The sequence below is a fragment of the Ictalurus punctatus genome, chromosome 13, assembly GCF_001660625.3.
Source record: "Ictalurus punctatus breed USDA103 chromosome 13, Coco_2.0, whole genome shotgun sequence".
Lineage (NCBI taxonomy): Eukaryota > Metazoa > Chordata > Actinopteri > Siluriformes > Ictaluridae > Ictalurus > Ictalurus punctatus.
In genome coordinates, this window is record NC_030428.2 from 19,208,382 (window position 1) to 19,226,669 (window position 18,288).

General features: G+C 40.1%; 1 pseudogene; it reads right to left on the reverse strand.

Annotated features, from left to right (window-relative positions):
* Positions 1 to 2,612: 2,612 nt before the first annotated feature.
* Positions 2,613 to 16,983, reverse strand: LOC128634548 (putative nuclease HARBI1; annotated as a pseudogene).
* Positions 16,984 to 18,288: the final 1,305 nt, after the last annotated feature.

Below are 18,288 nucleotides of genomic sequence, written 5' to 3' on the forward strand. Positions count from 1 at the left end.
TGTCATTATGGGGTATTGTTTGCAGAATTTTGCGGAAAATAATGAATTTAATCCATTTTGGAATAAGGCTGTAACATAACAAAATGTGGAAAAAGTGAAGCACTGTGAACACTTTCAGGATGCACTGTATATCAACATAAGTTTACTTACTTAAAATGGCAGACGGTGAAAAACTCCCTTATTGAACTTCACACTGGCACTGGTCTCAGCAGCAACCAACAGATGAAACGAAGAGGCTCGCCTTTTGTAATTATCTACCAATCAGTTCTCTTGTTGCCAGGCAGAACTCCTTGCATGGCCAATCACATCAAAGGAAGGCCAGCATGAGCTATTTTATTGAATCATGATTTTGAGTTCATAATACTTGAAATCTTAAATTTATGTATTTTGTAGGTAAATAAGTTAAAGTAACTTATATTTTTGAGTTATGAGTCCAAAATGCAAAATGTTAAGTAATGTTTAGTCAAGATGACTTGATTGTTTAAGAAAAGACAACATTACGATTCACAGTGTTGTTTGAACATACAAACAACAACTTGATACTTTCAGGAACCAAATTTAACTAGGCCGTAATATCTCAAGCTAAAGCCATTTGTTTTGTCTCATTTTAGTATTTGTTTGTACCCAACATGTTTATTTATATCTGTATGTAAATACAGTGTAAATGTAGATATTTAATTGTATTTCCAGAGTACATTAATCAATTTTAAGCTCTTACAAGCATGATCTAACATGTTTACGCATACATACAGTATTTATTCTTCCACAGCTCACATATACAAAGTTGTCACTTATGTTCCACTATCAAATTGGAGTTTTTTGTCAAATGTTTAAAATGTCATTTATCTTATTAAAAAAAAAAAAAAAAAACAATAATAAAATGGCAAGGAAAATATAAAGTGGGGCCTTAAATAATATGCTTTATTATATAATTTCTGCATACAATTGCAATTTCAGTTCCTTCCCATGTAATAACAAACTGTACATTTAATTTTCTGACATGTGCATTTTCAAAGCCTAATGCAAATTGCAGCAATAGGCCAGTATTTTAAACTGAATTGTATAGCAAATGCTGCTCCTGCCATAATGCAAATGAATGGCAAAAGTTTCTTTTTACACAAAGCTCTCCAGTTGGCACTGTGTTCCCAGTCACTGCTGGAAGTATGGCTCACTGCCCAGATACTGCACTCAAATGGGACCTGTAACAGTGCCAGTCAATTACATATTGATGAACTGATGTGAGTTCAGCCTTGTACTTGTGCAATATTTGGCATTGGTCTGGGGCAGGAAGACTAGCACCAGGGCTCCCAGGACCACACAAGCTTCCCCTTTAGGCTGTCCAGCAGTTGAAATGTCAATCCTACTTTCAATCGGGTGAGAGACTTTTCTTTCTTTGAGATCTACAAAGGCATCCCACTAAGCCCTGAAGGTGGGGAAGAACATTGATGGCAAAAGGCTCTGCTGGAAGAGGACAATACTAGATGGATGTGACAAACTGATTTTGGAGCAGATGGGTAACAGAAGATTAATCTGTTTAATTATCATAGCTTATCTCTCAAGGAGAAATTTGTTTATCTCAAATGGGGGATATTTGGAAAGAGTCCACAGTACTCCTTTTCATTAGCCAAAACCTTTCATATCTCATTGAATGGCTAGTACTACCACAGCTGTTGTTGTTGCCCTCAGAGAGGCTATTCCCTCTTAAACACAGTGCATGTTATTTTGCATTATAATCAGAGTCACTTCTGTGTTTTTTTGTTTGTTTGCTTGTTTTTGTTCTCTCTCTCTCTCTCTCTCTCTCTCTCTCTCTCTCTCTCTCTCTCTCTCTCTCTCTCATCCAATCAAGCAGTCATCATTTTCTAACATAATAGAAATTTTGTTTCAGAATAAACAAATTAATTATGGAGGGAGTGTCTACAGCACAATATCTACATGAATAATATTCTAGATCTTTTTGGTCTCAGATTAAAGGAACAATATTTAATACATGTTTGAGATTAAATGAAATATAAAACATCAGATACTGGCATGGTATTGAGCTCTTTATTATTATTATTATTATTATTATTATTATTATTATTATTATTATTATTATTGTCACGTCCCTAGACGTAAGGGAGATAGGGCGGATGCAAATGCAGTTTAACAGTTTTATTTAAGAGAGACACAGGCAGGTATATCCAAATCGTGATCCAAAAACATAATCCAGAAACATGCAAAGGCGATCGGCAAACAGGCTTAAATGGGGCAAACCAGGAATCAAGGTCACGGTCACGGAAAACAGGGTCAATATACAAAACAAGAAACACAGAACTGGGAGCGGAAAAACCAGCGTGGACTAAATCTAAAGTTTAACCTAAATAACTCGAACAAGGAACCTAACATGGACTATGACTATGACTATGAGATCTATCGTATCGAATCTAAACTAATACTCCGCGCTGTGTGCTGGGAGGCGTGCCGTATATATACAAACATAATCAGCACGTTAAGTGCTGATGGCTGACACCAATCTAGACACACTCTCAAACAACAGCCAATGACAGAACAGGGAGGAGACATAACAGAAACATAACAAATGCACGTGTCCATAGTAAACAATGTCACGGTTGTCAATATTCGAAGAGCGGGCGCTCGCGCACCTTGCTCGTGCACGCGTGCACCCACATGCTCTCCAGCGCACTGCCTAAAGGGGAAACCGTGACAATTATCATACTGCTGAATTTTAAGATACGACAAAAGCTGGCAATGTGGGTTATGGTGTCATACTTGGGCACCTAGGGGGAACAAAAATTTAGGGATGATTTTTACTGGCACCTCCAACTACATACATGAATGGATAGATGAAGAATACGATAATGATGGTGATGATGCTGGCATTAGTTTTCTTATTATTAGGGGTTCATGATTGTAGCACTGAAACCCTGTTGTAATTGTAAGTATTAAAAAAAAAAAAATGTATTGGGGTTCAAGCCCGAAGGGCTGAAACAATATTGTAATTGTAAGGATTTTAATTTATTATTATTATTATTATTATTATTATTATTATTATTATTATTATTATTATTACTCTGCCCTAAAACTGATTGTTTCTTATATCTATGGCATCCTTGGGACCAGACGAACAAAACATATATCTCCGATTTCATTACTGTCTATAAAAATGTTCAGCCATCTTGAATTTTTTTAAAAACCTACTTTTGTGATCTAGTCCTAGGTTTTTCGTCTGATCAGGACCAAACAAACGCCAGATGATTCTATGGAGTCTCAATATCAAAAGTTATCAAAAAACTTTGAACTTTGAAAAAACACAGGAAGTAGGTGTGGCCATGTTTACATAAATGGCTATAACTCTTGAAGGAAATGAGATATCTTTTATCAAATTTGGCATGCTTATGTCTGAGGCCAAGCTTTGGTTGACAAGAAAAGTTGGCGTAATTTATCCTTTAACATTTAAGATGATCATCAACACTGTCACCATTTGAAAATTTTATTTTGCAATAATTATTTTCTGTCACTGTTTCACTGTGTATTATGTATGCTTATTTTATTTTACTGCATATGGTGTGTACTGTAACCTCTGTTGTGACAGAGGTAGAAAATGAAGATGCTGGGAGGCCCACAGTGGTATAACATATAATGCATTCTCTTTTTTAAAGATGTGTGATTATTCAAATTTTGTCCCCTTAAAGATTATGGCTTGGGATTCCTGTACAGAGGAGGGTCCATATACCCCCACACAGAATCTTGGCAGTGTAAAAAATTGTTTGCAGTTGCCCTGATTAAAATATTTGGTCTATGTTTGTATTACAGACATTTATAATATCAGGTATATTAAAATATCATTCTGTCTTCATGCAAAAGAGCTGTATAAAGTCCATTTTTAAAGGCAAATTAGAAAAAGTGACACGGAGATGGACTTCTACAACTTCAAATGGGGAAATAAAAGATTTTTTTTTAAAAAGTCCAGGCTTGACATTTGAATTGCTGAAGCACTGATTAAATGTGATCAAAGTATTTGTCTAATTATTATTATTATTATTATTATTATTATTATTATTATTATTATTATTATTATTATTATTGTTGAATGGTAAAGCAATACATTCAAATGTCTTTTTTCTACAGAAAATAAACAATGAACCTCAACTGTTTACTTTGTACATTAGTCATTTAATTAGAAGTAATTTTGGCAGATCACATCTCAACACCACCATTTGAGTGCAAGGCTGTACTGTACAAACAGCCCTACACACAGTTGCATTTCCCACATGCTCTGCATCACCCAGGTTACACAGAAAACTACCTCTGGCAAAACAATGAAGGGCAATGCATAAAAGGTGTTAAGCGCTGATCCACGATGTGTCACGTTGGCAATGTGACGTTTTTAAAAATTTTGTTAAATAAATTAACGATTCACGTGAAAAATGGTAACGCTCCCAAAATATTCATCTGGATATGAAAACACACATCTATACGTGGTCTTATTACCCTCTCACAGTGAAAAAGATTCCATATACAGTGCATCTGGAAAATATTCACAGCGCTTCACTTTTTCCACATTTTGTTATGTTACAGCCTTATTCCAAAATGGATTAAATTCATTATTTTCCTCAAAATTCTACAAACAATACCCCATAATGACAATGTGAAAGAAGTTTGTTTGAAATCTTAGCAAATTTATTAAAAATAAAAAAACAAAAAAAGCACATGAACATAAGTATTCACAGCCTTTGCCATGACACTCAAAATTGAGCTCAGGTGCATCCTGTTTCCACTGATCATCCTTCCGATGTTTCTACAACTTGATTGGAATCCACCTGTGGTAAATTCAGTTGACTGGACATGATTTGGAAAGGCACACACCTGTCTGTATAAGGTCCCACAGTTAACAATGCATGTCAGAGCACAAAACAAGCCATGAAGTTCAAGGAATTGTCTGTAGACCTCCGAGACTGGATTGTATCGAGGCACAGAGTTGGGGAAGGGTACAGAAACATTTGTGCAGCATTGAAGGTCCCAATGAGCACAATGGCCTCCATCGTCCGTAAATGGAAGAAGTTTGGAACCACCAGGACTCTTCCTAGAGCTGGCCGCCTGGCCAAACTGAGCGATTGGTGGAGAAGGGCCTTAGTCAGGGAGGTGACCAAAAGCCCGCTGATCACTCTGACAGAGCTCCAGCATGTCTCTGTGGAGAGAGGAGAACCTTCGAGAAGAACAACCATCTCTGAAGCACTCCACCAATCAGGCCTGTATGGTAGAGTGGCCAGACGGAAGCCACTACTCTGTAAAAGGAACATGACAGCCCGCCTGGAGTTTGCCGAAAGGCACCTGAAGGACTCTCAGAGCACGAGAAACAAAATTCTCTGGTCTGATGGCCTGAATGGCAAGAGTCATGTCTGGAGGAAACCAGGCACCAATCATCACCTGGCCAATATCATCCCTACAGTGAAGCATGGTGGTGGCAGCATCATGCTGTGGGGATGTTTTTCAGCAGCAGCAACTGGGAGACTAAAGGATCGAGGGAAAGATGAATGCAGCAATGTACAGAGACATCCTTGATGAAAACCTGCTCCAGAGCACTCTGGACCTCAGACTGGGGTGAAGGTTCATCTTCCAACAGGACAATGACCCTAAGCACACAGCCAAGATAACAAAGGAGTGGCTACAGGACAACTCTGTGAATGCCCTTGAGTGGCCCAGCTAGAGCCCAGACTTGAACCCAATTGAACATCTCTGGAGAGATCTGAAAATGGCCGTGCACCGACGCTCCCCATCCAACCTGATGGAGCTTGAGAGGTCCTGCAAAGAAGAATGGGAGAAACTGCCCAAAAATGTGTGCCAAGCTTGTAGCATCATACTCAAAAAGACTTGAGGCTGTAATTGGTGCCAAAGGTGCTTCAACAAAGTATTCGGCAAAGGCTGTGAATACTTATGTACTTTTTTGTTTTTTATTTTTAATAAATTTGCAAAGATTTCAAGCAAACTCTTTCACATTGTCATTATGGGGTATTGTTTGTAGAATTTTGAGGAAAATAATAAATTTCATCCATTTTGGAATAAGGCTATAACATAACAAAATGTGGAAAAAGTGAAGCGCTGTGAATACTTTCCGGATGCACTGTAATCCGTGCTTCCTCGTCCACTGGATGTTCTTCAAAAGGGCACACTATGCTCCATCAGCTCTCTAAAACAAACTAACCCTGGAATCTCAGAGAGTAAGTTGCTATGGCTATTTAGATACCCTGAAAGTTACCTCAGTTTTTGGAACCCAAAAATGATGTTATCCATTAATTCTTAGTAAACTTACCCAGGTAAATCGCATATCCTGCTTTCTGCAGTATCCCCTGCTTACTAGACTAAACATTATTAGTAATTTGCACCGTAGGGTGAAGATGAAGAGCCTACTTCTGCTGTGACCAAGGTAGAAATTGAAAATGCTAGGAGGCCCACAGAGGTATTATACATACAATGCATTCCCTTTTTTTTAAAACATAAGATGCTGTATGATTTTACAACTTTATCACTGTAACCTTAAATAATATGGCTAGGGATTCCTAGGCAGTGGAGGATCCATCTACTTCCACACAGAATATTGGCAGTGTAAGAAATTGTTTGCAGTTGATCTTATTAAAAAGAAATGGTCTGTGTATGTATTACAGACATTTATGTCTTTAATTAATTTATTCATTTTCATATGGTTCATTTACATGTGATTCATTTACATGTGATTCATTTTCATGAGATTCATATTCAAGTGATACATTTCCATGTGATTCATTTACTAATTTGCTTCTCTTTAAATCCAGTTTTAGACTGTAATATTACAAAGATCTTTCCAGATTATTACTTGCTACACTGTATGAGATAACCCCAGTAAAATTGCCTCAATTCTATGATATAATTTGTTCACCATGTTGGGTTTAAATCCTCTAAAAACAGATTTGCAATTAAATAACATTACTCTGTTCCAATTCACATCCTTCAAAGCATTGGCATGTTCTGCTTACTCTCACAATCCTCCAAACACCCACACACCCAAGTCTCCATAAACAAATGAGACAGCAGTGTATCCTACAAAAACCGAACGTTGTCCACAATGTGAAAACAACTCGGAGAGTAAGCTGAACTAACCAACAAAATTACCAAGACTGATAAACAGTCTGCACACAATAATAAATATAATATCTTTACCTTTTAAAGACTTGTAACAAATGATATAACAGTGTAGCACATAAAGCCGAGGAGATAACACTAATAAAATTAAATACACAGAAACTCTAACCCGGTCAGAGCATCAAAACAGAGAAGCACATTAATACAGAAGTAAATTTTAAGAGGAGTAAGTCCACAAAATCTAGGCGGAGTAATGCAACGACAATATCTTCAATAAGAATCCGAATTCTGTAAAGCTGGAAAGCCGAGTGCAAAAAATAATAATAATAGAAGAGCGAAAAAAGACTCCGCTGTGTAGGTGATGCAGTTCACCCCGATTTCAAGAGTTTAACTTAGTCTCCTGCTTCCTCTGCTGAAATGAAGTCCTTCTGAACACCGTTATATGTAATGCGAAGCTGAGCTGGGTGAAGTATTCCATAGCAAACACCCTCAATACCACGAAGTTGACGCCGAACCTCATTAAATGCGGCCCGGGCCCAGGCTGTCTTGGCTGTCTAGTCAGGGAAAACGGAGATGGTCAAATCCGTCACTTTAATGCGCTGGCGTAAAATGTCAACACAGTCACTATGATAGTGGAATCTGCACACAATAGCTCATGGTCGTTCACCAGGCTTGGGCTTCGACTGAAGGGTCCGGTTGGACCGGTCCAAGACCGGCTCCTTCTCCAGACCAAACGCTTCTTTTAACAAGGCCGATACAGCAGCAGTTGTACATGTGTAAGGGCCCTCTGGAACTCCCACTATCCTAACGTTATTGCGCCGTGACCTCGACTCCAAATCCTCACATTTATTCTCTAATTGAGTCATGGTCGCAGTGAGAGACTCGATAGTAGTCTTCATATGAACTATGTCATCGGTGCAACCGGAGAGCACGTGCTCCATTTCCCCAACAGTACCTTTCAGTGTTGATTTGGTAGCCTCAGTAGAAACTTTATCACTAGCCAGCTGTGTCTTCACGGCCTGCAGGTCAAGCTGGATAGTAGACAGCGCACCCCCGAGAGTCTTCTGGAGCTTCTGGAGCTCCTTTTTAAAGATATCAGTGATGTCCTTCCTCAGTAAAGCCAGCAGCTCAAGCCTGAGTGCGGCGAAGTCAGAGTCACTGCTTGGCGATGTGGATTCAGGGGGAGAAGGGGACTCACTCACGGCGCGCACACTTGGCCTCAGTCGTGTCTGACTGCTGCCATGGGTTTTCCTGTTCTTTCCAGACATTTTAACGTACCACAAAGTTAAAATTGCAAACAAGGAAACAGAGTAGAATAAGTCAAAATATATTGTATGACCGAAAAGCGCTAATTAATTACAATTTTTCATTACAGACATTTATGATCATTTTGAATTGTCATTCTATGTTCCTAGCTGCCTGCAAAGGAGCTGTATAAGGTCCATCTTCAAAGGCAAACAAGAAAAAGTGGCATGCAAATGGACCTTATACAACATCAATTATAGGAGAAAAGCTGAATATAAAAAAGGCCAGGCTTGAAATTAAATTGCTGGAGCACCAGCTAAAGGTGGCCACCGTATATGCCTAATGATTATTCGGTCATTTATTATTGTATGATAAAGCAATAATTACAAAGGTCTTTTTTAATTACAGGAAATAAAGAAACAATAAACAAAACTTGACTTTGTGCATTATTCATTTACTGCAAAGTGATTTTGGCAGATCACATCTCGTAACACCCTGCCATCTCTTTGGTCCACTGGGTTTACAGGGGGTTCCTCAAGACCATCTTCATAAAGAGTAGGGAGGCCCCTCTCACCTCTTATTCTGGCAGTGTTACGCAGTACAACGCAAGCCACTGTGATATCACATGCCCTCTCAGGGCTGACCTGAGCCCACATAGGCAATGAAACCTGGCCTTCAGGATTCCAATGGTCATCTCCACCTTGGCCTGTGTTCTTTTATGGGCCAGGTTAAATCGTGTCTGTGAGCCAAGCTCAGGTTCAGAGTAGGGTGTTATCATGTAGGGCAGACTGGGGTACCTTCTGTCACCCAGCAAGTAACCATTGACGTTTCCTGTAATGTTGGTTAGTTAGTTACCACCTGGGATTTTTGTAAATGCATTGTGTAAGGCAATACTTACCCTTTTAAAATTCATGGCACTATGATGACTCCCAAAATATTCTGGCATATGTACGGACCTTGGCCAGTTTGCCTCAACATTGGTGATGAGGTGGGATGCATCACATATTACCTAGTTAGTGCAGACCAGTGGAGAGTGGTATTTAATCGCTTAAGCATTAGATTTAGCACCCAACATTATATACTGTTTTACCAATATACTGTAACTTGCACATTGATGTTATGAAACGACTTCCTATTAACATAGTCTCCTTTACTGACAGAAGGCGCTTTAATAGGAATGTGGGTTCCATCAATGCATCCAGTGACATTCGGGAAACTTGAAATTCAAAGATAAAATTTAAAAGTATTATGTCTGTGTACATACAGTATGTATGGACAGATGAAGTATGTGCTATATGCAAATAAAAATGTCTCATATAATATCATAGAACAGATGAACCTGCCACTATGTGGAATTACTCTTTAATGAGTCTCAGAGGTTTATGGCCAGGGAACTGCACAAAAGTGTGTAGGAACCCTTTCAGTGCAAGGCATACTGCATGAATGGCCCTACATCACAGTTGCCTTGCCCACATGCTCTGCATCGCCCACGTTATACAGAAAACTCCCCATGGCAAAAAAATCCAAAAACAAAGGGCAATGCATAAAATGTGCTCTGTGTTCAGTGCTAATGCATGATGTGTAACATTGGATATGTAGGGTTTCAAAAGATTTGTTAAATAAATTAATGATTCACATGAAAAACAATAATGCTCATGCAAATATTCTTCTGGATATGAAAATGCATCTATATGTGGTCTTATGATCCTCTCACAATGAAAAAGACCTTGTATAATGATGTGCTTCCACGTCCACTGGATCTTCTTCAAAAGGGCACGCCATGCTCAGTAAGCTCTCTGATTCAAACTTACACTGGAACATAACCTGCTCCGAAGTAGGTTATGTTCAGCAAATAAGTTGCTATGGCTACTTAAATACCCTGAATGTTACCTCTGTTTTTGGAAAAGAGAGTTGAGGTTATCCATTTATTCTGAGTAAACTTAACTGGGAATGTTGCATAACCTGCTTTCTGCACTCTAAAAAAAACACTGGGTTAAAAAAAATCCAAATTGTGTTATTTTTTGGTAAATATAGGACAGAACACATTTTGTGCTAAACTAACCAATCAAATTGGGTTATTAATTTTAACTCAGCAAATGGGTTGTTTTTCAACACAAAGGATGGTTTCATTTTTACAAAAACGCTGGGTTCATTTTATTTCATAAATAGGTTAATATTTTCATGGTTATTTTTACCCTTCAGAAATGTCAAATATACTACATTATAAACAAATATGTCAACGTTATCTCCTTTATTTATACACACGAATATATTGTTAGAGCTGCTAAAGTGGTGTTTACATATTGAATTTGAAGCAAATGACTTAAATAAGTCCTTTATTTAAGATGAAAATGTCAGCTTTTTACCCTGAGAAGGATAAAGCAGAAGAAGATGGATGGATGGATGGATGGATGTCAGCTTTTTATCAAAAGGAGACGTTTAAAACATCCAAAAAAAACTGAGTAACCAACTTACAGTCCAGTGGGCATTACAAACAAGTAAGCCAAAGCTAACAAAGATAGCCGTGCATTTAATGTCATGTAAACTGGACTCTAATCGCACATTTAAGCCTTTTCTTGTGTACAGTAATGGTTTTCTGTATAAATATATTAATGTGAACCTTGTTTCTCCAAATAAATCTAACAATCTGTCTCTGTGAAAACCGCTACTGTACCTCCACCTAAGGGGAATTCAAACAAAAGTCAAAAGAATTTAAAAGTCCCCGTTCAGTTGATTTGACCCAAGGAGCTGGACTAATGACTTGGGATGGGTGAGGGGTGCATTGATTCAACTGTCAGTGAAAATGACCCAGCCACTAACCCAGCAGCTGGGTTACACAAAACTTCCCAAAAACTACTGAGAAAAAAGACTGAGAAAATAACCCAATTAAATGACAGCTCCTGAAATGATAGAAAAAATAACCCAGCATTTTTTAGTGTGTGGAATACCCTCCAGAGCAAGTGAGAGTAATTAAAATTTTGTTGTAGGCTAACCAAGAATTTTAAGTCTTCTCAATTCTCATTCATCTTATGCTAATCAACTGTGTTTCCCGAGCTGCGTAAGTGCAATGCTAAACAGATATGACTACATTTAAAGTGGATAATTATGATTACCTTCTTGTGTATAAATGCTATTAGCATTGCGTACATATCCAGTGCATTGTTTCTATAGTTTGCATTACCATTTAACCCTTAACCATCCAATTATGTTATGGATCAATTTGACCAATTTCCATATTTGAGATGTCTGAAATACTGGTTAATCTCTCTTTTTCTCTTTGATTTTTTTTTTTTTTTTTACTTTTCCTCATTTATGGTCATGAACTGCTATGCAAATATTTCTTCTTATGGCTTGCCTCGGACAAACCATAATAAAGGTTTATTGTTTTAAGCTGTTCTTTGCTGTTTGTGTGTATTTAAACTGTGGAAGTCATTTGGTCCATAACATAATGGATGGATTTTTGTTTACACAGCATAATAGGAGAGTTAAATGCACTTGTTACGAAACGTAGACTGGAGGCGGATGCAGGTGCAGGTCACAGCCTTTATTAGACACAAAACTCACTATTAGGGTAAACCGGAAACGAGAACATTCGAGGCATGGAAAACAAACGGGACTACTGATCCAAACAATACTAACCAGGATCAACTAAAGACACGATATAATACTGAGCGAAGTGTTCAGTCACCCAGGCATTTAAATAAAGAACATGATTAACTCAAAGCATGGACACCTGGGGCAAATTAAAGTCACTTAATACGAAATGCTCGATCCGGAAGCGAGCGAACAAAACCAATGTCACGTGACTCGTCAGAGGCCGAGCCACAGCGCCCTCTGCTGGCCGTGGCGTAACAGCATTAATATTAAATGTCATATTTAATTCACTTTCAGAAAGAAAAAAAAAATTAAAATACTTGCTGGGTCTTTTTTTTTTTTTTTTTTTTGGTTGATACATTTTATTTATTATTTTTTTTATATGGTCTTGCCTGAAGTTGATAGACCTGAACTTGGATTACTCAAACAATGTGGATGGCTGACCTGGATTTTGTGATTCTAGTAATTCTGTGACACTGCTGCGAGCCCTCTCCATTCATCTCCATTTCCAATCTGACATCTGGTACAGTGAGTTTCCACTCTTTTTATCATTTGTGCTGGCATTCCTTGGTATGGTTGGTTAGCCTTCCTTTCGTTGTTGCGGTTGTGGTTTGATACGGTTAGGGCTAATGCAGGTATATCGATTAGCTGTTGTGTGGATCCTGATGGATCATTGGTCATGTCACAGCATAACTGTTCTTCCGTCTTTTTGGACTGCTTTTGGGCCGACTTTAATCAAATCTCTTCTACTGACATGGCTCTACAATACTCTGCTGTTAAGCTTAGATCTTTAAAAGGAGTTTTTCATTTGGCCCTGAACACTTATCAATGGTGTAAACAACTTGGAGTTTCACATCTCACCCTGGTTCACTACTGAACTTCAAGAGATGAAAGCTAAAGGTTATCGCTTGGAAAGACTATGCAGGAAAACTGGACTTACTGTGCACTGTCTGGCCTATACAGAACATTTGCATAACTACCGTACAGCCTTCACTGCTGCTCGTTCTTCATATCTTTCCTACATGCAGATCCAAATCACTTTTTGCTATGGTAAAGAAGCTCACTAACCCTCCACAGCATGCAATCTCTGGCTCTGAAAAGCTTGTGAATAGTTTTTCTCTTTTTTTTGGACAAGCTGAAGTCAATCACTGAATCTATTGCCAAAGTTACCCCTCATACATGTGCCCCATTGAGTTTATTACAGCTCACTCGGAGTACTCTGAATTTCTCTGCTTTCACTTCTACTACACCATCTGCTATAAGTGATCAGATTACGAAGTCCAATTCTCTCAAAATGTGTTTCCAATGTCTCACCTTCCATAACTCATCTGATAAACTGTAGCCTAGCATCTGGTATTGTTCCAGCAGAACTAAAAACTGTTGTGGTGACATCCATTCTTAAGAAATCTGCCCTTGATCATCAAAATATGTGTTAGAGACATCAAACACTGGATATCCCTGAACATTTTAAAACTGAATGATAATAAATGATAATAAAACTGAAATTTTGTTTACTGGTTCAGCTACTTCAGTCAAAAGGATGAATATGTCTTTTGATTTTGATGGGGTTCCTGTTAAACCTTATTCCTCTGCCCGTAATCTTGGTGTTTTATTTGACACAACTCTCTCTTTTGATTCCCATATCAACTCTATAGTTAAAAACTCTTTTTACCACCTTTGTAATATTGCGTGTCTTCGATCCTCTCTCACTCTGACTGATGCTGAAATCTTAGTTCATGCCTTAATCACTTCATGTGTGGATTATTGTAATGCTCTATTTATTGGCTTGCCCAAAAAAATACATTTCAAGATTACAGTATGTTCAAAATTCAGCTGGAAAGGTTCTCACCACCACCAGACACTCTGTTCATATCACTCCTCTGTCATATCTCCACTGGCTATCTGTGGCATCACACATGTATTCAATTTAAGATACTGCTTCTAACATTCAAAGAACTTAATGGTCTTGCCTGTTCCTACTTGTCTGACTTACTTAATCTATACTGACCAACTCGATCCCTTAGATCAGGGGTCTCCAACCTTTTTTATAGCACAGACTGGTTTCGTTTTGAAAATATATTCATGGACTGGCGGCAGGGATGGGGGAGCTGAAGACGATCGGAACAAAAATTTTATTTATATGAAATCGTCAATTTATGTCTCCATATCAACAACATGGTAGCAACTCTTCCATGGCCTGGTACTGGGTCACAACCTGGTGTTTGCCTTAAATCATCAGAACTTGGCTTTTTGTACATTCGTAGATTTCAGCGGTCCACTGCAGGTAGAAGGTCATTTTGTGTTGCTGCTCTGAAACTGTGGAACTCACTACCTCTTACTTTCCGTAACATCACCTCTCTGCCTAGTTTCAAGACACAGATAAGGAGATATCTGTTTGAATTGTATTTTCAATGATTTTATTTTTATTTATTTTTTTACATTTGTGTTCTATGCATTTGTTTGTATCTTATGTATCGGATATATACTATGTAAAGTGACCTTGAGCTTTGGAAAGGTGCTATATAAATAAAAAATATTCTTCTTCTTCTTAAGTAGTTTCAGTGTACAAGGCTGTTTAGGGTTGACCTTGAGAACCTTGAAAGGCCTGTTATTTCTATGGTATCTGACAATAACTACTGGCCAGCTATTTGGTAATACATTGATTTGTCCAATGATGAGAAAAGCAACCAAATAAGGAAAAAAAGAAAACATTCAAATACTGTTTTTGATTTAAGTATCAGCTATATATGGTGATCAACCTGTAGGCAATCTCAATTATCTTTTCACAATTTGTTTGCAATTGATCAGTGTTAGACTAAACAGATGTTAGTTGTAACCTCTTCATTTCATTTAAACCGGTGTATGTTTTGTAGCTTACCTATTTGTATACAATAACTTTCTCTAGTGATAGTGACAAACAATATGTTGTGATATTGGAAATATTTCAAGCCCTTTTTGTTGTAGAAACGTCACACTAGACTTCAAACAACTTGGATTCTGTTCCTCTTCACTCTTCTTCCAGACTATGGGACCTTGATTTCCAAATTAAATGCAAAATTTACTTTCATCTTCCCCATGATCGTGGTTGTGTATACTGAACCAGACTTAGGTTAAAGGATCAGGAAATCTTTGCAGGTGTTTTGAGTTAATTATCTGATTAGAGCTCTTCTCGGGTCAAGATTTCTATATTATAAATTCTTTATTCTAAATGGCGCACTTATATAGCGCTTTTATCCAAAGCACTTTACATTGTGTCTCATTCACCCATTCACACACACACTCACACACCAATGGTAGCAGAGCTGCCATGCAAGGCGCTAACTTGCCATCGGGAGCAACTTGGGGTTCACTGTCTTGCCTAAGGACACTTCGGCATGTGGAGTCATGTGGGCCAGGAATCGAACCGCCAACCCTATGATTAGTGGACAACCCACTCTACCACCTGAGCCACAACTGCCCCATTCTAATAATATGAGATACTGGATTTTTGATTTCCATGAGCTTTAAGCCATAATCATCAAGATTAAAAAAAAAAAAATGCTTGAAATATTTCACTTTATTTGTAATGTATCTCAAATATATGAAAGTTCCACTTTTGGAATTAAATTATGGGAAAAAATTAACTTTTCCATGATATTCCATGAAATTTTTTTATTTTTTGTGATGCACCTGTGTGTGTGTGTGTTATATATAAAATTAGTGACTAACCAGGCTGTGATGCGCTGAACACAGACATTCAGAAGATGGGTATGGCAGTGAAACAGATCAGGTTTAATTGAATTTTGTGAGGAGGGGAGAAGAGAGAGAGGGAGTGCAGGTGCAGGTTGAGGATATCAGGCTGGGCTGTCTTCCTGGCATGGGGAGTGATGATCTGGCCATAGTTGGCTCGAGGCGGGATCCAGGGAGCGGCCTGTCAAAGTCTGGATTTCGAAGGACAGGGAGCTGGTAAGGGCCGGAAACGCTCGCTCCATCTCTTCGGTCCACCACACCTGGTCCGGTTGTCCTTACTTCATGAGGAGGCTAGAGAGGAAAATTTAGGCACAAATCTTCTGTAATATCCCGCCAGTCCCAAAAAGACACCTGCCAGTATCTCTTGGTTAGATTCAGGGTGGATGAAGCAGGCTCTCCGCAACGTTTCCCCCAGGTCGTCCATGTGGGGAAGGGAATAACTGTCAAAACCGAGACCTGGTTCAGTTTGCAAAAGTTACAGAGGCAGATATTTCCATCGGGGTTCAGCACTACAATGATTGGGCTGGACCAGGGGATAGTAGACTCCTCTATGATACCATGTCAGAGAATCTGGCTGAACTCTTCCTCAATAGCTTGACGACAAGCATCCAGGACACGATAGGGACGCTGCCTCACAACTACTTCCGGTGGGGTTTTAGTGTCATGGTAGACCAAATGCATTAGGCCTTGGGAGGAGGAAAAGATGTCAGCAAACTGCTCCACCAGCTCATGGCATTATATACCTGGGTGTCTGCATGCTTACTGGGCTGTTGCAGTTGGTAGATGACTTACCTTCTCAAGGACTGAGTATGTGCACGTAGGGCAGGAGAAGATCCCAGCTTCTACTGTCTTCATCTACCACCCATCTCAGCATCCTTTTGATCATCTGATTGAATCTCTCCACCAGACCATCTGTCTGGGGGTGATAGACAGATGTTTTCAGGTGCTTCACTGCAACAGCTGGTACAGATCAACCATTAATCTGGAAATAAAGGGCGTACCTTGGTCTGTCAAGATGTCCTTAACAATCCCCACATGGCTGAACAGAAGAATGAGCTCTCTAGCAATGTTGCAGGAGGTGGCTTCTCGCAGGTGCACCGCTTCAGGGTACTTGGTGGCATAGCCCACAATGACGAGGATGTATTCGTACCCCTGAGCGGACTTTGGCAGCAGCCTTATGAGGTCTGTGCCAATCCTTTTGAAGGGGACACCGATGATGGGGAGGGGAATTAGGGGGGCTTCTGGGTGTGGTCCGCTGACATTGGGGGCAGCTTCATCAGAACGCACATACCTCTGCATCCATCCTAGGCCATAGGAACTGGTCCTTCAGTTTCTCAAGATTGTTCCAGGCTCCTAGGTGGCCCCCAGCAGGTTTGAGTGGGCCAGGTGCATCAGTAGCTGGGTCCAGGTGCATGGGACAACAAGGAGGCCACAGGGCTGTCCCTGGCAGTTCGTAATGAAGTAAAGTAGGCCCCCTTTCACCAGGAAGTAGGCAGCAAGTAGGGGCTGCTCAGGATCCCCTTCATCTGCTGCGCCTGGCACCAACAGTGTTTTAGACAGTCGTCCTCCTTCTGCTCACAACCAAAATTTCCTTCCCAAGTGACCTGGTGAAACATGGAAGAGACAGGCTTAGTGTGTGTGTGTCGCATCTGAGGTGTCTCTTTCCCCAGTGTCCCCTTCTCCATGGGCCAGGTAAGCCTGCTGGACCAGCTGTGGTGGAGCTGGTGGTTTCCGCCGATGCCGTCTGCGGGTGTCATGAGGGAGGGCAGCGAAAGGTAATCCCGGCCAGTCTTGACTGAAGATCAGTAGGACAGGAAGCTCTGGTATGAGCCCAATAAGGAGGGGCCATTCCCCCATGGAGGTTGAGACCCTGACTTCAGCTGCAGGCACCTCTCATACATCTGAATGGACGCAGGAGACTGGGAGGGTTCCGGTCTTGTGACGGCATCTGCCTAGGATGGTGGGTCTAGCTAGGGAGACTGCACTCCCCCAGTCAAGGGGAGCAGCTACTGGTTTGCCGTTTAACCGGACAGTGATCATGGGAGCATCTGTAGGCTCAAGGGCATGGAGGGCACAGTTGGCTAGTCAGGGTTTGAAGGGCCGCTGGGGCATTGGTGGGTCTGGCTCAGTAGGGCTCATGGGCTTGTACTGGGGTGTGCTGTAGGCAGGGCGGCTGTCTGGGTATTGTCAGTCTCCCTGGAGCTCCATGTTGACTCGTCGCGGTGGCATCCAGTGTGGGACTGTGGGAGGCTCTCTTCGCTCTCCTCGGCCAATCTCCAGTTTGGCTATAGCACAGTCCAAGGCCTCCAGCATCTCTCGGGGGGAAAGTGCTGCCTCGCATCCTGACGGCCTTAAGCTCCTCAGGTGGCAGAGCTCACAGGAAATGGTCTATCACCACTTTATCAACGACCTAGGAGGCAGTGTGCCTATCTGGTTGTAACCACCTCTGGGCGGTGAGCAGCAGGGCATCCATTTGGGCACGTTGGCCGGCTCTCGGGTTGAAGGATGACTTATGAAACTGTGCCACCGCATTGTTGTGAGAGAGACCACAGAGAACTAAGATTTCATTTTTTAGAGTCTCATAATCTGCTGCAGCGGAAGAAT